General features: G+C 37.7%; 1 protein-coding gene across 7 annotated transcripts in view; it reads left to right on the plus strand.

The window, feature by feature from the left end:
- Positions 1–24,682, plus strand: part of MEF2A (myocyte enhancer factor 2A) — a 151,787-nt gene that overhangs the window by 73,596 nt on the left and 53,509 nt on the right. The gene's annotated exons all lie outside the window — the stretch shown is intronic.

Raw genomic sequence — 24,682 nt, forward strand, 5'->3', positions numbered from 1 at the left:
CCTGAATGCTTTCTGCCCCACCCAGTTCTAAGACCATGACCCAGTTCTAAGACCGTTTTATCTTTTTCTTTTTTCAGTCTACAATATATTCATTGTTCAAACAAATCAATTTTTCTTCTGTTTTTCTTTTCTTTTTAAAAATTTAATCATTTTATTTGGGGCTCATACAATTCCATTGTGTCAAGCACATTTGTACATTTGTTGCAATAATCATTCTCAAAACATTTACTTTCTACTTGAGTCCTTGGTATCAGCTCCTCCTTTTTTCCTATTCCTCCCCCCTCCTCCCTCCCTCAGGAACCTTTATTAATTTATAAATTATTATTATTTTGTCATATGTTATACTGTCCGACATCTCCCTTCATCCACATTTTTGTTGTCTACCCCACAGGGAGGAGGTTATATGTAGAACCTTGTAATCACTTCCCCCTTTCCAACCCTCCCTCCTTTCACCTTCCCGGTATCACCACTCTCAGCACTACTGAAGGGATCATCTGTCCTGGATTCCCTGTGTTTCCATTTCCTATCTGTACCAGTGTACATCCTCTGGTCTAGCCAGATCTGTAAGGTAGAATTGGGATCATGACAGTGGGGGAGGAGGAAGCATTTAGGAACTAGAGGAAAGTTGTATGTTTCATCGTTGCTACATTGCACCCTGACTGGCTCATCTCCTCCCCGAGACCCTTCTGTAAGGGGATGTCCAGTGGCCTACAAATGGACTTTGGGTCTCCATTCCCCCCTCCCCTACTCATTCACTATGATATGATTTTTTGTTCTGATGATGCCTGATACCTGGTCCCTTTGATACCTCGTGATCACACAGGCTGGTGTGCTTCTTCCATGTGGGCTTTGTTGCTTCTGAGCTAGATGGCCGCTTGTTCGTTAAGAGCCCACACGCTATAGCTTTTGAAAGCCAGGCACCATCAGCTCTCTTCACCATGTATGCTTATGCGCCCATTTGTGTTCAGTGATCTTACCATGGAGGTGAGGACACAATTATATGGTTTTTTGTTCTTTGATGCCTGATAACTGATCCCTTCAGCACCTTGTGATCACACAGGCTGGTGTGCTTCTTCCCTGTGGGCTTTGTTGCTTCTGAGCTAGATAGCTGCTTGTTTACCTTCAAGCCTTTTAAGACCCTAGGTGCTATATCTTTTGATAGCCAGGCACTGTCAGCTTTCTTCACCACATTTACTTAATCACCCGCTTTGTCTTCAATGGTTGTGTCGGGAAGGCGAGCATCATAGAATGCCAATTTAATAGAAAAAAAGTATTCTTGCATTGAGGTAGAACTTGAGTGGAGGCCCAATGTCCATTTGCTACCTCAATACTTAACCTATAAATATATGCACATAGATCTATTTCCTCATCCTCATATATAAATATATTTACATCTGTACATGCTTTGTTTAGTACTCTATAAATGCCCTTTGCCTCCTAGCTCTTTCCTCTATTTCCTTTTACTTTCCTCTTGTCCCATTATCATGCTCAGTCTTCATTTGAGTTTCAGTAATTCTTCTTGGTTACATTACCCTTGATATCCCGCCCTACCAGACCTCCTACACCCTCCTCACCACTGATTTGGATTACTTGTTGTTCCCTTGTCACTGGGTTTGTTAACACCCCTACCTTTCCCCCCATCTCCCCCTCTCCTCTGCACCCCCCTCTCCGGAACTGTCAGTCCCATTGTTTTCTCCTCCAGATTGTTCTTCCATCCGGTCTTATTTAAACAGACGTGCGGAGATAATAACATGCACAAAAACAAGACAGAGCAAAACCAAGCAACAATATACAACAAAACAAAAACAAAACAAAACACAACAAGAAAGAAAAGCTTGTAGCTAGTTCAAGGATCGTTTGTTGGTCTTTAGGAGTGTTTTCCAGTCCAGTCTGTTGGGACACCATGCCCTGGCCCCAAAGTTCACCTTTAGCATTCCTTGAGGACCTCACCGCTCCGTTCCTTTACTGTTCTGTTGCACCCCCTTAGTGTTTTGCCTCAGTGTGGCTGGATCAGATCGGGCACAATTCCCGTTCTGATGTCCCCTGTAGGGCTATGGGTCAGTGAGGGGAGGGATGTCTTGTCTCAGTGGGGCCGGCCATGCGGTCCTCTCTGTGGACTGGCTGCACTGATCTGGGACATCATCCTCAAGAACTGGTGTGCCAGAATGTGCTCCACTCTCTCCTCCTCCCCCTTCATCTGCTCCCATGTGCTCCGATCAGATATGTTCCACTTCCATAGCTGCAGATTCAATGTTGTCCTTTGAAATAAATTCTTCTGGGGGAAGGGCAGGTGTCCAATTAGCAATTGGGATTGGGGCTGGCCCCTCAGACCTCTTCACTGGTTCCCTACTCCATGCCAGCATGTTGCATTCACATCTTGGAGCACTGGGTTGAAGTCTGGTCCCTCTTTTCCTATGGAGATATAAACAATACCTTCCCCTTGGGTGGGTTAGTGCCCTGTGCCCCCGCTACCCATTTCTTTTTTATTATTATTTGTTTTCCTTTTCCCACCTCCTTTTTAGCTGGCTACCATACGTATCCCTGTATTTGGCCTGGTTCCTGCCATACTACCTGGTCCTCACCCCAGGAATGTTTCTATACCCCTTTTGCATTTTTTGTTTTCCCTATGCCCCTTTTGCATTTTTTTTTTTAAAGCTTACCTCTGCAGACTCATGTTGTACTTGTAATTTTGTGCCTGGCTTACTTTGCTTAGCATGATTTCTTCCAGTTCTTCCCATGCAGCGATGTGACTTCATACGTTCGTCACTGTTTTTTAGCAATGCGTAGTATTCTATTGTATGTATATACCACAGCTTTTTAATCCACTTGTCAGTTGATGGAAATTTCGGTTGTTTCTGATTCCTTGCGACTGTGAACTGTGCCGCAGTGAACATTGGAGCACAGATGTCTGGCCTTGTTTTGTGTCTTGCCTCTTCTGGGTACATGCCCAGTTGGGGGATTGCTGGGTCGTATGGTAACTCGATTTCCATCTGTTTTAGATATCGCCAGATCGATTTCCATAGTGGCTGTACATACTTACAAGTTCACCATCAGTGGATGAGTGTTCCTGTCTCCCCACAGCCCCTCCAACACTTGTTGCTTTCTGATTTTTTGAATTGGGCTATCTTTGAGGGTGTTAAGTGGTATCTCATTGTTGTTTTAATTTGCGTTTCTCTTACGGCTAAAGATCTGGAACATTTTCTCATATGTTTATTGGCCATTCGGATTTTTGCCCCTGTGAAACTTCTCTTCAGGTCCTATGCCCACCTCCTCTGTGGGCAATTAGTTTTTTTTTTTCTTTTTGAAAGCTAGCAGAGTATTGTAGACTTTAGTAATAAGGCCTTTGTCTGATGTGTCATTGCTAAAGATGTTTTCCCAGTCCGCGGACTCTCTTATTACTCTCTTGGTGAATTCTTTAGATGTACACAGGTGTTTTATCTTCAGTATATTCCACTTGCCAATTTGTGCCTCCTCTGTGTTTGTTTCCTTCCCTATTTCTGATATCCTATGTATTCCCTGTGCCAAAGTTCTCAAGTTGGTCCTAATTCCCTCATTGATGGCCTTAATAATTTGGGATTCTTCAAGGTCTTTGATCCACCTTGAGTTTATTCTTGTGCATGGAGTGAGATAGAGTCTTGCTTCATTTTTCTGCAGGTAGATATCCACTTTTTAAAGATGGCATCTGCTTCCCATTGGATACTTTTGGGGCCCTTATCAAAGATCAATTGTCTGTAGGCTGATGATTTTATTTCTGGGTTTTCAGTTCTTTTCCATTGGTCTGAGTATCTGTGATTATACCAATACCATGTGGCTTTGACCACTGTGGCTGTATAGAATGTACTACAGTCAGCGAAAGCAAGCCCTCCCACTGTGTCCTTCTCCTTGAGGAGTTCTCTGCGAACTCTGGGCTTCGTCCCTCTCCATATGCAGTTGGTAAACAGTTTTTCCATTTCCATGAAGAAAGATGAGGGTAGTTGTATCTGGATTGCATTAAACTTACAGTGCCGTAGGCAGAACTGTATTGAGTGTTGCAATCCACGAGCATGGCATATTCTTCCATTTGTTGTGGTTGTTCTTGGTTTCTTGTAGTAGTGTTCCGTAGTTTTCCCCATATAGATCTTTTGTTCTTTTAGTCAGGTATATTCCTAGATATTTCCGTTTATGTTTGGCTATTGTGAAGGGTCCCACATTTTAGATTTCCTGATGGACTTTTGTTTGTTGATCTTGTATCCTTTCACTCTGCCAAACTCCTCTATTGCTTCCAGTGCTCTCCTTGTGGAGCTTTTTGGATTTTCCATATATAAAATCATATCATCTGCAAATAACGATAGTTTCACCTCTTCCTTCCCCAGACAAATATCTTTGATGTCTTTTCTTTGTCTTAGGCTGTTAGCTAAAACCTCCAGCACGATATTAAATAAGAGTGGGGACAAGGGGCATCCTTGTCTGGTCCCCTTTTTCAGTGGGATTGTGTTAGTCTTTTATCCATTGACTACCACGTTGGCTGTTGGTTTTTCATATATAGCTTGTATTTTCTTGAGGAATTTTCCTGCCATTCCTTTCTTCTCAAGAGTCTTAAACAGGAATGAGTGTTGGATGTTGTCGACTGCTTTTTCTGTATCTATCAATATTATGAAATAGGAGTTTTTAAAAAGAATTTTAAAATCTATTTGAAAATAGTATTTTTTAAAAAGTAAATAGTGTTTTAAAACAAAACCTTTAAAACGGAGAACTAATTGCACTTTCCCTTTCATTCTTTTCTTTTGCAATATGTCAAGCATATCTTTCCCATATTATCTTTCTTTAAAATAACTGTATATTTACTTTTTATTACTTAATCCTTTTATAGGGAGCACATACTAGGAGAGATAAGACTAGGAATCTTTTCCTGTTTATTGAGCCTGGCACTGTTAAAAGTGGACTTCATGTATTTTCAATTATTCATGTTTGTAATAAAAACAGCTGTTTTTGTTTTCACTTGTCCAGGCCACTTTTAAAAAGAGAACGTTTGGACTAATGAAGAAAGCATATGAGCTGAGTGTGCTCTGTGACTGTGAAATAGCGCTCCTCATTTTCAGCAGCTCTAACAAACTGTTTCAATATGCCAGCACTGACATGGACAGTCATAACAATCCCTAATTCCATTAGGTCCAGGAAGATTGTACAGTCGCTACCACAGTCAGTTCATTTTCGTTCCTCATGAATTCCTTGGTATCAGCTCCCTCATATCCTTTCCTTCTCCCTCCCTCCTCTACTTACAGAACTTACACCTTTAGGCTTTCAGTGTGGCCTCCTTGTGAGTAACCCCCAACCAGTTCAGATTCGGTGCCAGGCGCTGCTCCCTGAATCAGAAGTCTACAATCTTGATGCCTCAGTTACTTCATGGCTTTGCTCTCATTGTTGGTCTGTTGCATTTCCTTCTTGGTTTGCCCCACTGTAGGTGGGTCATAAAAAATGCTCTCCCTAAACCATATCTTCAGCTCTGTCCTCTGTGGCACTGTCACCTAGAGAGGGGACATCATGTCTCAGGCTGAAGCCAATCCCAGCAGTCTTCTCTGTGAAGGAGCTGCTTGGAGCATAAACATTGCCCTCAGGGATCGGTGTACTGAAGTGGTTTGCTCCCTCTCCCTTTGCTTTGGAGACATAAACAATACCCTTCTCTTGGGTGGATTAGTGCCCTGGTCCCCCTTTGCTGCATTTTTTCCCCCAGTACAGGTGCTATCAGCATTCGTTGGCTCAGAGTATCTGGTCATCGGCTTATGAATTATGTGTAAAGTGCATTTTCTCGTGTCCATTCTGCTGTTTCAACTTACCTCAGTGGACTCATGCTGTACTTGACCTTTTGTGCGTAGCTAATTTCACTCGGCATGATATCCTTCCACTCTTTCCACTAGATGGGTTGTTTTATTACTATTTTTAAAGGCTGTGTAGTATTCAATTGTATGTATATACCAGAGTTTTAAATTATTTGATGGAACTTTAGGCTGTTTTGCACTCATTGTGATTGCCACTGTGCAGTGATAAACATTGGAGAACAAATATGTGGTCGTGCTGTTTCTCATTTCTTCTGGGTACATGCCCAGTAGTGGACTTGCTTGGTCATAAAGTAACTCAGTTTCCATCTGTTTTTGGTGTCACCAGATCGCTTTCCACAGTGGCTGTATGTAACTACAAGACCATCAGCAGTGAATGAGAGTTCTTATCTCGCCATACCTTCTTCAACATTTGTTGCTTTTCTAATTTTTTGAATTGTGCTATTCTTGTGAGTGTTAGGTTGTTTTTATTTGCATTTCCTCCCCGATGGCTAATGATACAGAACATTTTCTCATGTTTATTGGCCATTCGATTTTCCTCCTTTGTGAAATGTCCTCTCAAGTCTATTGCCCACCTCCTCAGTGGGCTGTTCATTTTTTTCCTTTTGTGAGTTTACAGGATTCTGTAGGTTTTAATAATAAGCCTTTTGTCTGATATGTGAAATATCTTTTTCCAGTGTGGAGGTTCTCATTACTCTCTTGATAATGTCTTTTGTGTTTTTCCTTCAGTATGTCATTCTTGTGTATTTTACCTTCCTCTGGATGTGTATCCTTCCTTATTTCTGATAGTCCATGTAGTCCCTGTTCAAAGATTCTTAACTGTGTCCCAATTTTCTCGAGATCTGATCCACCTTGAATTTGTACTTGTATATGGAATGACGTAAAGGTCCTGCTTCGTTCTGTAGGTGGATATCCAGTTTTCCTTACGCCATTTGTTAAAAAGGACATTCACTTACCATTTGATATATTTGGGGCATTTATCAAATATAAATTGACTCCATGCAGCTGTTTTTATTTCTGGAATTTCTGTTCTTATCTATCGGTCCGAGTATCTATCACTATACCAGTAGCATGGTGTTTTGACAACTGTGGCTGAGTAATAAGTTTTACAGTCAGGTAGTTCTAGCCTGCCTACTTTATTCTTCTTCTTTAGGATTTCTTTGCTAATTCTGGGCTTCTTTCATAGGAAGTTTGTAGCCAGTTTTTCCATTTTCTTTGAGGAAAGATGCTGGTATTTGTTTTGGGATTGCATTAAACTTACATTGTGCCATAGGTACAATCGACATTTTACAATGTTGGGCCTCCTGGTCCATAAGCACAGGATATTCTTCCATTTGTGAAGGTCCCTTTTGGTTTCTTGTGATAATGTTTTATAGTTTTCTTGTACAGACCTTTTGGGGTGTTTTTATATTTTTTACTAAGTAGATCCCTAGATATTTCGCTTTATGCTTGGCTATTGTGAAAAGTACTACCTTTTAAATCTCTCTTTCTATGAGCTTTTCAGTTGTGTATAACAGTCCATTTGACTTCCGCATGTTGATCTTGTATCCTGCCACTCTACCATATTCCTCTATCCCTTCCAGCACTCCGATTGTGGAGGTTCTCCATCCTCATATATACAATCATATCATCGGCAAATAATGATGATTTCACTTCTTCTTTCCCCAGACTTATGCCTTTGATATCCTTCCATTGCCTTATATTATTAGCTAGGCCCTCCAGGACCATGTTGAATAAAAGTGGGGACAAGGGCCTTCCTTGTCTGGTCCCCTTTTTCAGTGAGAATGTTTTTGTCTTTTCTCCATTGATTATAATGCTGGCTGTTGGTTTTTCATATATAGCTTGTATTATATGGAATTTCCTTCCAGCCCTCTCTTCTTGAGTGTCTTAATTAGGAATGGGTGTTGGATGTTTTTAAATGATTTTTCTGAATCTCTTCATATTATAAGGTGGTTGTTACTCTTTTTCTTGTCTTTGCTATGTGTAATGCTGATGGCTTGTCGGATGGTGAACCATTCCTGCATCCCTGGTGTGAATCCTACTTGGTCAGGATGAATAATTTTTTTTGATAACTGTTTGTATCCTATTGGCCAAATTTTTTGTTAAATGATTTTTACATCTATGTTCATTAGAAATATTGAACTATCGTTCTTAATTCTTGTGGGATCATTGCCCACTTTATGTATCAGTGTTACACTAGCTACATAGAAAGAGTTCGGGAGTTTGCCATCCTTTTCTGTGTTCTGGAAGAGCTTGTGTAGAATTGGTGTCAGCTCATCCCTGGATGCTTGGTAGAATTCTCCTGTGAGGCCATCTGGTCTGGGTTTGTTTCATTTTTTTCAGTTAGTAGTTCCTTGATAACCTCTATTTCTTCTTTTGCTATGGCTCTATTCAGGTTCTTGACATCTATCTCTATGAGATAATCAGGTCGGGGGGGGAAAGGGGGCGGGGGAGGGCGTGTATTTCTAGGTTTTTGTCCATGTCTTCAAAGTTGTTGTGTTCCTTGAAGTACAGTCCTTCACAATATTGTATAATTCATTTTTCTTTTCAGTAAAATCTGCTGTAATTTCCCATGTTTCATCCTTCATCCCAGATATTGACGTCTGTTCCTTTCTATCTTTTGCTAGGTTTGCCAGCAGTTTGTTAATTTTAATTCTTTTGAAGATTCAACTCTTTACTGAGTAGATGTTTTCCATAATTCTATTGTTTTCCCACTATGTATCTCCACTCTGATTTTTGTAATTTCTTTTGTTGTTAGAAAGATTATTCTGTTGACTCTGTTCCAACTGCTGAAGGTTTTGTGATGGTATATGACTGTAAGTTTCTCTTGCTTTGTCATTTGTGCATTTATTGTTATCAAACATCTTCTGTTAACTGTTGTTGCTGTATCCCATAAGTTTTGTTATGTTATATTCTCATTCTCATTAGTTTCTAAAAATTTCCTAATTTCATGTCTAATTTGGACCAATACCCACTCCTTTTGCAGAAGTTATTCAGCCTCCAAGTATTTGCCCTTATCATTTTTATCTTTTTGTTGATTTCCAGCTTGATGGTGTAGTGGTCAGAGAAGGAAGTACGAGTGACCTCTATCTGTTTGCATTTACTCAAGCTTGATTTATATCCCAGTATGTAGTCTAATTTTGAATATGTGCCATGTGTACTTAAGAAGAATGTGAATTAATTTTTTTTTTGCTGTTGGGAAGAGTTCTGAATATATCTATCATGTCGAGTTGTCTGATTGTAGTTTAATTCTAGAACTTCCTTGTTGAGCTTTCCAATTCATCTGGGTCTACTGATCCCTTAAGCATTATATAGCGCCCATCCTTATCTCTTGTCATGTCCTGCACCTTGAAATTCATTTCATCGGAGATTCGGATTGCTTGCTTTTTCAAAATTGCCATTCACTTGGTATACTTTTGCGAACCTTTTATTCTCAGTCTGTTTTCTTTTCTTTTTTTTTTTTGTGAGCTTGCAATGTATTTCTTACAGACAACAGATTGATGGGTTTTGTTTCCTAATCAAGTCTGCTAGCCTGTGTCTTTTAATGGATAATTCAGACCATTGATGTTCCGAGTTATTTCCTCCATCTGTGGATTCTTTGCTGTTATCATGTACCTTTTGTGTTAGGTATTTTCCTCCCTCCCTCCTTAGTAGTGTGTTGTGAATGTGCGTGAGCAATTCATTCTTACCTTCTTTTCACTGTTGGGTCAGTGACATCTTGGGCATCTCTTTTAATGTGTTGACTTCTGGATAGTGTCATGTTTGTGCTTTGTGGATGTTGGTCTCTGTCCAAAGTGAATTGGAAAGATTATTTTGTAATGCTAGGTTTTTGTTTTTAAGAATTCTCTAATTTTTTCCTTGTCCGCAGGATAGTTTGGCAGGATAGAGGGTTCTTGGGTGACCATTTTTCCCCTTCAACTTTCGAAGATGCTACCCCACACTTTCCTCTTCTTCATAGTTTGTGCTGATAAGTCTGAGGATATTCTTATCTGAGTACCCTTATAGGTGACTGCATTTTTTTCTCTAGCTGCCCTTATGATTTTCTCCTTTGCTTCAAAGCTGGATAGTTTGACTATTCCATGCCTTGATGTGTTCTTCTTGGGGTTCAGTCTCACTGGTGTCCTCACTGCTTCCTCGATGATTGTCTGATTCTCCTTCATTAAATTGGGTTAGTTTTCTTCCAGGAATTCCCTCGCTTCGTGGTTGTTGGTGTGGGTTGTTGTCTGCATGTCATTTTGATGGGGGCTTGGTGCCATTCTCCCTGGAGTCCAGGAGCCCTGTGTTTACTCTCCTGGGAGCTAGTAAAAATTATTCTAAGGACTACCCAGAGTCTCCTGCACTGTGGGATCGAGCTGTGTCTATCTCACTGGAGTTTACTCACTTAGAAAGCTGGAATTATCTATTTAGGGGCAGCTCAGGTGGCCCTCTTATGCAGCGTGGGTGGCTGATTGCATCGAGTTCTTGTTTCTCTGCCCGGGAACTGTGGGGTGCTGTGGCACCCAAGGTCCACGGAGCTCTGTGGCGCCTAGGGTCTGAACAGCGCTTTGGCTCCTGGGGCCCACAGGGTGCTAGAGCTCCCAGCGTCCGAGAGGTGCTGTGTATATTTACTTTTATCTTTTTGTTTATATTAAGAATTTGCTCTTGTTTTTATTCAGAGAGGGGGTGTTTTCTATTACTCATATAAATGTATCCTTTGTCTTAATGTTGAAATGCTAAAAAATTCATTTGAATAAGCTAGACACTTCCTTGTAGAAAATGCTAAAAACTATGTGATGACAATATAAAAATAAATATTGGAAAAAGTTCTATTCTAATGATTGAGATAAGAAAAGAAAAACTTTTATTATTTTATTGTGTAGAAATCTGATTTATTTGCCTCTACCGATTATGGTTATACTTCTAAGAATACATTTTAAATTTCACTGATATCTCTGTACCTTAGGGATTTCTTTTGAACCATGATTGACTTAGGTTGTTATTAAAAGAAATTCTGCTCCTTGTAGCTTATAAAGTTTCATTAGTTGGGTTTTTGCTAAGTGATTTTATTGCTTTTTCATAATTTGTGAACGTTTACAAATGAGCTGAGACTTATTCCTATTGCCTTATTGGCCACAGTTCTATTTAACGTAATCCCTGCTATGAACGCACCCTGAAATGTATATGATACTTTTGTTGATCACTTCCATTAATGATAGGAGACCTGGTAGTGTAATTGGTTAAGCTTTATACTGCTGACTGAAAGGTTTGCAGTTCAAACCAATCAGCTGCTCTGCAGGGAAACGATGAGAAAGTCTGCTTGCGTAAAGACTGACCACCTCCACCCTGTGGAGCAGTTTACTCTGCCTTTAGGGTTACTATGAGTTAGAATCAATTCCACAGCAGTGGTTTTTCTATTAAACTGCATGGTTAATGGCTTCAGTCATACCTTTTTAAAGCAATTATTTTTATTTCATTAAAAACTTTATATTATTTAGGACTTTTGTGTAGTATAAACTATATAAAGTAGACTTTCCCTGTTACATATCGTAAATATATTTTCTTTTTAATTTTGTAAATTAGGGCATTGCCGTTAAGGTAAACTATCTAACAGATTTTATAAATGAATTATTTGTAGAGAATGTCCTTTCTGTGTTCTGTGTTTAAAATAACATCTTGTTTTTAAAAGTTATTTATGCTTTTATGGAAAGTTTCACTGCATTAAGCCAATGAGTTGACTTTACTAATAACAATGTGTTGTAGCTAATTTCATGATAGAAACGAACCACCTCCTTAATCCTAACTACTATGGCTTTTAATTACAAAAGTTGTTCTTGCCCTCAGAGATTTAGAGTACCTCACACAATCTAAGATTACTTCCTAGTATTTTCAAACTACCCAGTCTTCATATCTTTTGTGGTCAGCAAGGTATAAGGAATAAATTCTGAATAATGTTGGCAGTCTCCTATATAAGTCTGTAAAAATGAAAGATATTTTAACATCTGTTATCAGTTGAGATTTTTTCTCTTTAACTTCTCTTTTATAAATTACATGATAATTTACTAATATTCCCTTATATAAGTGAAATAGATTGAAGGACTGTGAACTTTTAAGAAATTTGTGCATGCACCTCCATGATAGGATCGCTGAAGACAAATGGGTGCATAAGCAAATGTGGCGAAGAAAGCGGATGGTGCCCGGCTATCAAAAGAGATAGTGTCTGGGGTCTTAAAGGCTTGAAGATAAACAAGCGGCCATCTAGCTCAGAAGCAAAAAAGCCCACATGGAAGAAGCACACCAGCCAGTGCGATCACAAGGTGTCAAAGGGACCAGGTATAAGGCATCATGCAAAAAAAAAAAAACAATGTGTGTATGTGTATATATATATATATGTTTATATATATACCACATTGAATGAAGGGGGAAGTGCAGAGTGGAGACCCAAGGCCCAAGAGTCGGCCACTGGAGATCCCCTCATAGAGGGGCTTAGGAGAGGAGATGGGTCAGTCAGGGTGCAGGGTAGTTCCGACGAAGAGCACAGCTTTCCCCCAGATCCTGGGTGCTTCCTCCCCCCAACTACCATGATCCGAATTCTACCTTGCAGGGCTGGATAGGGCAGAGGTTGTACACTGGTGCATATGAGGGCTGGAGGCACAGGGAATCCAGGGTGGATGATACCTTCAGGACCAAGGGTGTGAGGGGCGATGCTGGGAGAGCGTAGGGTGAGTGGGTTGGGAAGGGGGAACTGATTACAGGGATCTGCTTGTGATCTCCTCCCTGGGAGAGGGACGACAGAGGGGGGGGGGGGAAGGGAGACTCCGGATAGAGCAAAATATGACAAAATAATGATGTATGGATTATGGGGGGCACATGGGGGAGGGGGGACCGGGGAGGGAGGGGGGGGAAAGAGGACCTGATGCAAAGGGCTTAAGTGGAGAGCAAATGCTTTGAGAATGATTGGGGCGGGGAATGTATGGATGTGCTTTATACAATTGATGTATGTATATGTATGGATTGTGATAAGAGTTGTATGAGTCCCTAATAAAATGTAAAAAAAGAAAAGGGAAAAGAAAGAAAGAAAAGAAAATGATTAGGGCAAAGAATGTACAGATGTGCTTTATACAATTGATGTATGTATATGTATGGACTGTGATAGGAGTTGTATGAGCCCCTAATAAAACGTTTAAAAAAAAAGAAAGAAAGAAATTTGTGCATGAACAAATTATAAGGCTTAATTCGCTTTTCTGATAAGTTAAATTCATAGTCTCAACCTTTATTTTAAGACAATGGTTGTTAAACTTCTAAGATATACTTTCTTTCCTATATCATTGTTACAACTTCATCCTCACTAGTAGTGAACACACATCCTTGTTTTTGCCTGTACTGATAGTGGTTAGATTGATAGATCTGCAAGGGTTGTTGTAAAGCACAACGAAGTTCATAGGATGACACTAGTGATCAGAATTTTTTTTTAATCTTTTTATTGGGGCTCATAAGGCTCTTATCACAATCTGTACATACATCAATTGAGCAAAGCACCCTTATACATTCGTTGCACTCGTCACTCTCATAATTCACCTTCCACTTGGGTTCCTGGAATCAGCTCGGTTTCCCCATTTTCCCCCCCATCCCCCTCCCTCCCCGATCCCACCCCTGGTCCCTTGATAGTTTATAAATAATTATTATATCTTATCTTACACTCCCCGGCGTCTCCCCTCACCCGCCTCCCCATTGCCCATCACGATAGTGTTGTAGATTTTAGTAATGAGCCCTTTGTCTGATATGTCATTACTAAAAATCTTCTCCCAGTATGTGTGTTGCCTTGTCACCCTCTTGGCGAAGTCTTTCGAGGTGCACAGGTGTTTTATTCTTATTAGATCCCATTTGTCGATTTCCAGTTCACCTGTGTGTGTCCCCTTCCCTGTTGCAGTGAGCCTCTGTGCTCCCTGGGCCAGTGCTCTGAGATTAGTCCCGATTCCCTCCTTAATGGTCCTGATGGTTTGGGGTTTGACTTCTAGATCTGTGATCCACCTTGAGTGTATTCTTGTGCATGGGGTGAGGTAGATGTCTTGTTTCAACTTTCTACATGTGGATATCCATTGTTTCCAGCACCACTTATTAAAGAGGGCATCTGCTTCCCACTTGACATTTTTTGGACCCCTGTCGAAGATCAGTTGTCTATATGCTGATGATTTTACTCCTGGGCCTTCTATTCTTTTCCACTGTCTGAGTGTCTATCATTGTGCCAGTACCATGCTGTTTTAACCACTGTAGCTGTGTAGTAGGCATTAAAATCAGGTAGGGCGAGTCCTCCAATTGTGTCCTTCTTCTTGAGGAGTTCTCTGCTAATTCTGGGTTTCTTCCCTCTCCATATGAAGTTGGTGGTCAGTTTTTCCAATTCTTTGAAGAAGGTTGATGGTAATTGGATTGGTATAGCCTTGAACTTGTAGAGTGCTTTAGGAAGAACTGTCATCTTTACTATGTTCAGCCTACCTAACCATGAGCAGGGGAGGGTCATCCATTTGTGAAGGTCACTTTCTGTTTCCTGTAATAGGGTTTTATAATTATGCTTATAAAGCTCTTTAGTATTTTTTGTTAAATATATTCCTAGGTATTTCAGTTTGTTCTTGGCTACTGTGAAGGGTACTTCCCTCTTAATCGCCTCTTCCATGGCCCTGTCCGATGTGTATAGAAACTCTACCGACTTCTGTTTATTGATCTTGTATCCTGCTACTCTTCCGTATTCCTCTATTGCTGTAAGTATTCCAACTGTGGAGTTTTGGGGGTCTTCAATGTATAGGATCATGTCATCTGCAAATAACGATAGTTTCACCTCCTCCTCTCCCAACTGGATCCCTTTGATGTCCTTCCGCTGTCTTATGTTGTTAGCCAGAACCTCCAAAACGATATTGAATAGAAGAGGGGCCAGGGGGCATCCTTGTCTTGTACCCTTTTTCAGTGGTATTGTTCTTGTCTTTTCTCCATTGACTATGATGTTGGCTGTTGGTCTTTCATAGATAGCTTGTATGAGCTTGAGGAACTTACCTTCCAATCCTATCTTCATGAGTGTTTTGATTAGGAATGGGTGCTGGATGTTGTCAAATGCTTTTTCTGCATCTATGGATATTTTCATGTGGTTTTTATCCTTTTTCTTCTCGATGTGGTGAATGATATTGATGGATTTTCAGATGTTAAACCATCCCTGCATCGCTGGGATGAATCCTACCTTGTCATGGTGTATGATATGTTTGATGTTCCTTTGTATTCTATTGGCCAATATTTTGTTAAGGATTTTTGCATCTATGTTCATTAGAGATATTGGTCTATAATTCTCCACACCTGTGGGGTCTTTTCCCTGTTTGGGCATCAAAGTAATGCTGGCTTCGTAAAATGAGTTCGGGAGCTTGCCGTTCTTTTCTATGTTATGGAATACTTTGTGGAGGATCGGTGTCAGCTCTTCCCTGAATGTTTGGTAAAATTCTGCTGTGTAGCCATCTGGCCCTGGGGCCTTTTTCCTTGGTAGATTTTTGATGACACTCTCTATTTCTTCCTTCGCTATGGGTTTGTTGAGGTTCTTGATCTCTGTCTCAGATAATCTAGGGATAGATTGTTTTTCTAAATATTTATCCATGTCTTCCAGGTTTCTGAATTCATTAGAATTCAAGCCTTCATAGTACTTTGTGATTATCCTTTTTATCTCATTGGGGTCTGTTGTTATTGCCCCCAATTCATCCCTCATCCTGGCTATTGATGTTTGCGCCTTTCTATCTTTGGTAAGCTTTGCCAGAGGAGTGTCAATTTTATTAATTCGTTCATAAAACCAGCTTCTAGTTGCGTTAATCCTTTGCATTGTTCTTTTGTCTTCCCACTGGTTTAACTCCGCCCTGATTTTAATTATTTCTTTTCTCTTGCTATTGGAGGGGTAGTTCTGTTGACTCTGTTCTAGTTGTTGGAGGTTTTGTGTTAACATATCTGTCATACACCTTTCTTCTTTTTTCATATATGCATTCAGTGAGATGAAGCTACCTCTGATAACTGCCTTTGCAGTGTCCCATAAGTTTTGATATGTTGTATGCTCGTTCTCATTAGTTTCTAGAAACTTCCTGATATCCTCTCTATGATCAGAATTTTTATAGAGCTTTTAGTGAACACAATATTGCTTTACAGACATTAAAAGTGCTTTGTATATACCTCATTTATGGATATTTTTAAAGTACTGTTATAAATAGCATTTTCTTTTTATTTAACTTCTTTAAAAATTTTAACATTTGTGATCATCGGAAACAAGTTATTTGATAGCCATTTGTTCATTTAACAAAAATGTGCGAATCTCCTTTTTGCCGGAACTCTGTAAAGTGATGTCACACTCACTCCAAACACACTTGTCATCACATAAATTCCGACTCTTTGTGACCTATAGTGCAGGGCACACAGAACTTCCTGTTTGGATTTCTGAGACTGTACATCACTACAGGAGTAGGTAGCCTCATCATCCTCCAACTGAGGGACTGGTGGGTTTGAAATACTGATCTTGTGGCTGTCAACCTAAGGCTTAACCCACTATGCCACCAGAGTTACTTGTTATTAACCATTAACTTCTTATTAACCTATGTTAACAATAAGTGTGTTCTTCATAACCCAATAATTTTGTAAACCATTAAGATACACTGCAGTTGTTCTTCTAACAAGTTAGTGGTGCGGTCCTAAATTCTTTAGCCATCTCATATAGCTGAGCACATGAAAGCAGACTGAGACATGAATAACTATACTTTAGATCTTTGCCTATGTAACAAGACTCACAGTGAAGCTCACTTTGAAAACTTGATGAATAGTTTTCATAAAACCTGTGACTTCATTTTTTACCCATTTCTTGTTACATATATTTTAGTCTTTAAGATCAATGGGACCTTACTCCCTTCCCCCATATTACTAAACTATTTTTGATAGTCTTGAGTACATTAAAATAGAATCCTCTATAAAAATAACTGTTATTTTATAGCATATACATAAACTATTATGTATATGGTGAAGTGAAGGAGGATGTATAGACCCTAGCATAAGGATGTATGTGTTTTATATCTATATATATAGTTAGCTCTAGAATGTTTTCTAGAAACAATATAAAAGTCGTGTAGCATATTATAAGTAGTTGGTATTTGAATATTATGATTATAATACTATATTAAAAATAGTATTCAATTTTCAACAGAAATTAGAAATCAATCTAGGGAATTTTTTTTTGCTTGCTCTGTTACATATTACCCTTGTTTTTAAACAAATTTCTTAAAATTTTAATTAATTTTTAAAAATTCATTTTACATGTCTATTTTTAAAATTACTTCTATATAATTTTTAAACCATCAACTTTACATATTTAAAATATACATTTAGATATTTTAAATTAAGATTGAAGAATTTTAAGGATGTGTACTTTCTACTTCAAAAAAAATGAAAATAGAAACTTTCAGCATTAGGCAATTAAAGGATCGTTGTTAGAGTATTCTTTATAAGAGACTTCACAACTGTATTTCTTTCAAATAGGAAATATCTCTTCGGTATTTACATGACTTGTTATTTTTAAATGTTTAGACACACTTTTCAGGAATATTTCTTACCTTAAAGGAGTTTATTTAATGTTAGTAATATAGGAAAATTTCCACTAAGAATGTTATCAAAGGGGTGGGCATTTGTTTGATCCTACAAAAATTATACTTATTTAAAATGGAATAAAATATTACAACCCCTAGTTTTTAATGAATTAATATTTAAAATCTTGTGGACTGTGTTATGAAATTCTATAAGAAAATTCTGTGTGTCCTAAGTATTGGAGTTCAGATGAAACTAACAAGTCTAGGCAGTTGCCACTCTCTGTGCCATGTGTATGTGTATAAATTGAATTTATACTAAGTAAGTGCCTACAAGGAGTGGAAGCATTGGTGCTCTGCACTGAAATAAAATTTATGCCACAAGACGTGAAGTAAGAATTTTAGTAGCTGCTATATAATAAAAACCTGATACTAGGTTTATGTTCGTGTTTTTCATACTCTCCTTTTTGCGGGAATATTAAATACTTTTCACTCAGTGTTTCTTGATTTATCTATTACTTGATGACATTGCAGAACATTCAGTAAATAACTTGTTTATAATTCAGACCATTATCCATTTAAGGATGTGCGTATGGGGACCACAGTCATTGATAGCTCTAGTTGAGTCAGTCTTGTAGCCATGCCCAAATAGAGGGATTTCCTTGTCCTTAGGAGTACTGCAGTACTTAAATACAGTTCTACTTCTATGATCTCATTTGATATTTACTTCCAGGTTAAGCTCTTCTAGATGTAGAAATTGAGGCCTAGGTTAATTGATTTACTCACAATCATGTAGTAATTTAGTGGAAGAATTGTGATAGAACTTGATATCCCATCGCTTTGCTCCTCAATTTACTGAATCGAGTGGTGCTCAGAAACTTTACACCAGACATACCTAGAAAAGATTTTACTAGGGCTGTACACAAAGACTCCACTTTTTGCTGTTTACCACTTCACTTTTATGAAAGGCCTACATTTTTACTTGTTTTTACTACACAAAAGAAATTCGAAAAGGATGTTCACTTTCACTACAATGACGACAAGTGAAGGTAGCCTTTGGCCATTTGTTTGCAGTGCCTTGTCAATAGAAGGAGAGCACACTTCACGCATCGTGAATGATGTTGCCAAGTTCCTTCCCTGGGAACTGCACTTTGCATGTCAACCTCAGGCGGCCATAACTTTGAACTGTATCTATGAACAAAATATGTTAGTGTTATTTTTACATTTTATTTATTCATTTGTAATGACTTGGTAATATTTTGGGTCTGAGAACACTCAAATTTTCTTCCCATGTAAGTTAATGGTAATCGCTTCATGGCAAGTTGGCTTCTGAAAGATTTCATAGGCGTGTTCTACTTAGGATAATGGGAAGAAATATTTGGAAAAGAATTAAGTATTAAGGGATTTCCAAGGGAAGCTTACATGGCCCCATTGTAGCCAGTGGGTTACACATCATCCAGTCAGTGGTTTGAACCCAGCATTCACTCTGAAGCCATTAAAATATTTAAGGGGTTGGAAACCTGAAGGGGCAGTTCTTCCTTGTTTTATAGGGTCACTGCGAGTTAGCCTCTTAGATGGCTGTGGGTTTTTCTTTATGGTGTGGCAGACTGTCCAACATAGAGAGACTCCAGGTTGAATACTGCAAAGCCAGACACCGCTTGAGAAGAGTGGAAAATTAAAAATTGAGAGCGCACACATAATGGAAAGTACACAATGGAGGGCATTGAAAATAAAACTGAGTATTGAAAATAAATGTCTATAACAATTTGCATAAATAGTTTGACGATCTAATTTTTCTTCAAATTATGTAATAAATATTTCAGAACATTTTAATATGTAGAAATAAATGGGTAAATATTTTAATTGTTTTAGAGATGAGGTTGACTCTAAGCTTCTTTATAAGGAAAATGCTCACTTTTCATTTTAAGTGTTTCTGCACAGAGAAGTTGTGCCATCTAATAACAAGACTAATATTTCCATTTTAATAAAAGTCTAAGACTGGAGCATTGCCATTTTAATAAAGGTGTCTGAACCTTTAATAAAGGAGTCGATACACCCACTAGGGCTTTAGAACATGTGGATATCATATTTATTGTGCCATACTCACTACTAGTCAGTCAATTGATTTCAGTCATAGGACAGAGTGAAACTTTTCCTGTGAGGTTCTGAGGCCGGACATCTCTATGGCAGCAGAAAGTTATCATCTTTCTCCTCGAGAGTAGCTGACCTTGTGGTTAGCATTCGAACACTTAACTCACTACGCCACCAGGGCTCCTGATTTGTTGTACAGTAACTCTTACTTCTGACCCCCTTTTAAGATAACAAGTTGGAACTGCCTGCTATTCAGTTCCTAATAAAGGTGAAATGAGACTTGGGGACAATTCCAAGTTCATGTAATTTGCACTGTTCAATTCAATGGACACCACTTGATTTAAATATTTAGTGCAACACAAACTGATTTAAGTAAAGTCAGCATGAATTTTCTCTAACTCAGTCTAGCTAACGCCACAATAAATTATCCTGATTTTTTTTTTGAATGTGTGAGCAGAGTGAAGAGTTGCTTATGGTATATGCTCTATATTTTGAAAACTAGAGTTAGGAGAAAACTGGTGCCATTTCTTTTTTGAATCACCACGCCAATATATACCCATGAGCATGTCAACATTTAAAGCACCAAAATGTGTGTAGGCCACAGATTTATTAGTGAGGATAATTTCAGTAAGAATAATAGTTGACATTTATTAAATACTTGATACAGCCTTATACCATGCAAAGGGTTTTCATATTCTAATGAATCCTTATATTCATTTGGTAATTGAGGAAATTGAAACAGGAAATGGAAAGGAGCTGAAGATTTGGAGCTATAGGAAAGAAGAAAAAGTATATGAGAAATAAAAATTAGAGAAGCCACAATATTAAATTACTGGATTTTAAAGTTATAATTATTTCTTACAGCATCAGTGATGGAGAGAAAAATCTGCTTTTAAAGTGTTAATATTCCTGCCTTCTTTCCAATTACAAAGGCATTTGGAAATCATTATCTTAAGGACAGAAGGATAGGGGATCAGTGTAAGTTAACATTTGTTAGCTCATGAATGGAACTAGCTGCTAGTAAAAGTGATCCTGGCAGTGTTAGTTGTTAGTTCTTAGTAATTCCCAAAGGGTCATCCTCAGATTAAGGGCTTCAGTATTATCAGGAAACTGGTTTGAAATGCAAGTTACAGAAATGTCTAAGACCTTATCTAATCAGAAACTTCTTGAATGGGTCCTAAGCAATCTTATATTAAATTAGCTAACAAGTGCAGTTGTAGTCCTCCAATTTATACAATGTATCTTTCAGAATATCCCCTGGAATAATTTTTAAGCAGTGATCAACCACAACTTTTAAATAGTATTCTAAGTAGTATTTGTATTAATTTAAGATCAAAGGGGCATTTATCCAAAGATAAAATATATTGACAGGAAAAAAGGTGGGATAGAAACAGGAAACCCAGGGAGGCAGTGGGATGAATGATGGTATTGCAATGATGAGTTGAAACAAAGTGTGTTTGAACTGTTGACTTAAAACTGATCAGGTTTCTAAACCTTCACCTAATTCAAAATAACTTTAAATATTTAAGTATGTATACCTAGATGGAGGATATGTTGAGAAACTATACCTTCACACTTTGATACTTTTGTCTAATAAAATTTTCTATAATTTTGTTAAAATAATTAGTGTTGTATGAATCATAAACTAGAGAATTTATTTCTGCAAGGTTACTTTTCAGATCTGTTCGATATGCTTATAAGAGAGGCATTGAATGTATATTAGAGAATATGGGTTGGTGGTGGATAGCAGGTGAAGACCTGTTTATCAATGAACATCACCTGATGATGATCTTATAAAATTGGAGGCGTGATTGATTATGCTTAGGTCTTCTGTTAGTGTTATAATATTCTCAAAGAGCCCTTTTAAAGCCAATCAAATTTTTCTCCCCATTTTACAGAGGAGAAATGGAACCAGACAGGGCATGTTTAAGAGACTTGCCTACTGTTTTACAGGGCTTCAGTGGAGCAGCAGGGAAAGGGGAAAAATAATGAGGCCTCTGAAGACCAGACAAAGCTTCCCTCCACCTCCAGCCCCTGCCCTGCTCCTTTATTCCTAACAGCCTGAAGCAGCAGGATGATTTCACAGGGTGAGGCACACAATCCTATGGCCCTCCTCTTCTTCCCACATGGCATGTGCCACACCCATTACTTCACACAGTGATCACTGTAGCTTTCACAGTTTCAGTGTTACTATTTTTATTTGCTATATAGTTTAATATTATTGTTTATCATTTAGTTATTGGCTTTCATTTATGTGCTTTTTATAAAGAAACATGCTGTATCTATTGTGATTTTTTTAAAAAAATTGTCATGAGTTTAGATTTTTGTTTTCTCCATTAGACATTGATGTTGGTATATAAGTGAGAGTTCATAGGAAGCGAAGGTTATACATATCTACATATACCATCTTGGGATATAATTTACAGTTTTATAACATTTCTTGTGATTATTAGTCAGGGATCTATTTAAAGCTGTACTTTAAAAAAATCATTTTATTGGGGTCATTGTTCTTTTTGTTCTGGAATGCCTTTTATTCATTGGTGAAGGCTTTGGATAGAATTGAAGTAGGAAATGGATTAGAAAAAAAACTGTTTCAGATCAAGGGAGGCTTAGGGGGAATTAGGCATCTTTTTTTTTTTCCTCTGCAGGGTTGAAATCAGCAGCTGTAGCATAATAAGTGGGTGGAAATAGCTAAGCTCTGAGAAATAAACCAGATCCTGAAGAATTTTTGTAAGACCTCTGGACTATGTTCTAAAGCAGTGGTTCTCAACCTTCCTAATGCCAAGACCCTTTAATACAGTTCTTCATGTTGTGGTGTCTCCCCCTCCCCCCTCCATAAAATTATTTTTGTTGCTACTTCATAACTGTAATTTTGCAACTGTTATAAATCGGGTGACCCCTGTAAAAGGTCGTTTAACCTCCAAAAGGGTCGCTACCCACAGGTTGAGAACCGCTGTTTTAAACGTTTGTGTAGACTTTGAAAGAACTTGGTAGAAATAGCCGCCTAGATTTTACTGAGGATCTTGTGTTTCCCAATTGGGACCATTTCCTTCCCCCTTTCCTTTCTAATTGGATCTGAAGATAAGAAAGGAGAAAAATGGTGCAAATATTGGATGTAATGAATTATTTCTACATTTCGTGTTTTTATTACCACTGATATTTATTGAACTATGTACCAAATATTATACTGCACACTGGCAATATAATGATGATTGGCCTTATTTCTAACAAATTGATGAGTTGGCCAATTTTATCCTTTCAGAGTTGGATTTTTTGTTGTTTGTTTTTCTTTTTAAAATAATTTATATTTTTTATTATTCTCTTGGAATTTTTAATGCATAATAATATTCCCTTTGGAGGAATTTTTCATATGCTTTTAAATATAAGTTAATTCTAAAGATAGTTTGAAAATATGGTTTTCAAATGTTTAATATTATATTTATTATAATAGGAATTTATTTAGAAATGCAAAGAAATACATTACAGAAAGAAGTAAAAACATAAGTTATTTTTTATTGTAAATGCATTGGACAATTAAATTTCAAATATCCATTCCTTCCAATTTTTGCAAATCCAAATGGTAAAAACAGAGCTATCTATATTTTTCTGTAATTGCCTTTGCATCTTAATAAAATTTATCAGTAAATTTATCAATATTACTTTTCTCCTTCTCACCCTCCCTCATTTCTTGCGTGCGTGTGTGTGTGTATGTGTGAGAGAGAGAGAGAATGGGGATTTTCAAGAGCTAATGCCTGTCTTAAATAGAAAATAACTAGAATGAGTCTAATTTTTATGAATGATGATTTAGGGTTTATAGTTAAGTACGTTTATAAAATTTGAAATTCTATAATAAAAATGAACATGATAGTTGCTTTTCATAGGGATTTTATTCAGTCTGAGGCTAATCCAAAGCCCAAATTATTTACATGTGAAGTGGGGAAATAAAATTATACTTGTGCATTTTAATAGATACGTGAATTAAATTACTCAAAACTCACTGCCATTGAGTCGATTCTGACTCATAGCAACCCTATAGGAGAGAGTAGGGTTTCTGAGACTAACTCTTTACAAAAGTTGACCTGTGGGGCTGGTAAGAGCTGCAAACTTGTAATTAGTATCTCAATTTGATTTAATTAAGTTATCTAAAATTATTTGAAAGGAATTATCGGTACTTGGAATGTAGACACTGGGAAAATTAATGAACTCAAATAAATAGTCTAGCTATATATATATGAAATGGTTCAGGTAATAATACTCTGCTATATTAAATATTCTAATATTTATTCAGCAAAAAATGTATCTATTATTTTGAAGGTGACTTTTGCCTGAATTCTCCGAGATAATGCATAATTGTCAACTCTCAAATTTAGATTCATATATTAACCAGCTCTTACAATAGGAATTGTGACATTTTACTCTGTTGATGTTTCCTTAAGAAAAACAGTATTAGATTACAACAGTGTTCTTAATTCAAATAGAGATGCTATTCACATTCGGGGTTAAAAGTTGACTGGGTTTTTATTTGTTGTTTGTCTTTTAAACAATTAATCTTGAAAACAAAGTGCAATGTAAAATAATAGCTACACAAAGAGAAAAAGGTTACAGAGTATGTTTAAAGCAAGGAAGAAAGGAAAAACCTTTCGGAGCAAATTTAAAATGCCATTCTTCTCTAGTTTTACTCCTCTATTTATTTATTCAACAAATATTGTTGAACACTGACGAGGTTCTAGGATCTAAGGGTTGAACAGAGACAAAGACAGATAAAGATCATGTTTTCTTGATCATTTATTTTAGAGGAAGATAAGCAATTTTTTACATGTAAATGCTTTAGACAGTGGACAGCCCTTTGGTCAAAATTAAATATAGAGATAGGATTGATAACCAGTGGTTTGATAACCCACTGCCATTGAGTAGATGCTCATTCATGATGATACTAGAAAGGGCTTCTGAAACTAAATTTTCATTGCAACAGACAGCTTCATATTTTTCTCTTGCAGAGCTGCTGGTGAATTTGAATCACTAACCTTGCAACATTACCTGTTAGGTACAACCCAGTACCTATCTCACAGGGTCACCAGGGCTCATTAAGTAGGGTTGATAAGACTTTCTAATGGTTTGAATATCATGTAAGGGAAGAAAGGGTGAAAGAATGATTCCACTTATTTTTGAGCCACTGAGTAAATATTGATGCCATTTACTGTGATGAGCAAAGCTTGC

Source organism: Tenrec ecaudatus, chromosome 9 (assembly GCF_050624435.1).
Source record: "Tenrec ecaudatus isolate mTenEca1 chromosome 9, mTenEca1.hap1, whole genome shotgun sequence".
Taxonomy (NCBI): Eukaryota; Metazoa; Chordata; class Mammalia; order Afrosoricida; family Tenrecidae; genus Tenrec; species Tenrec ecaudatus.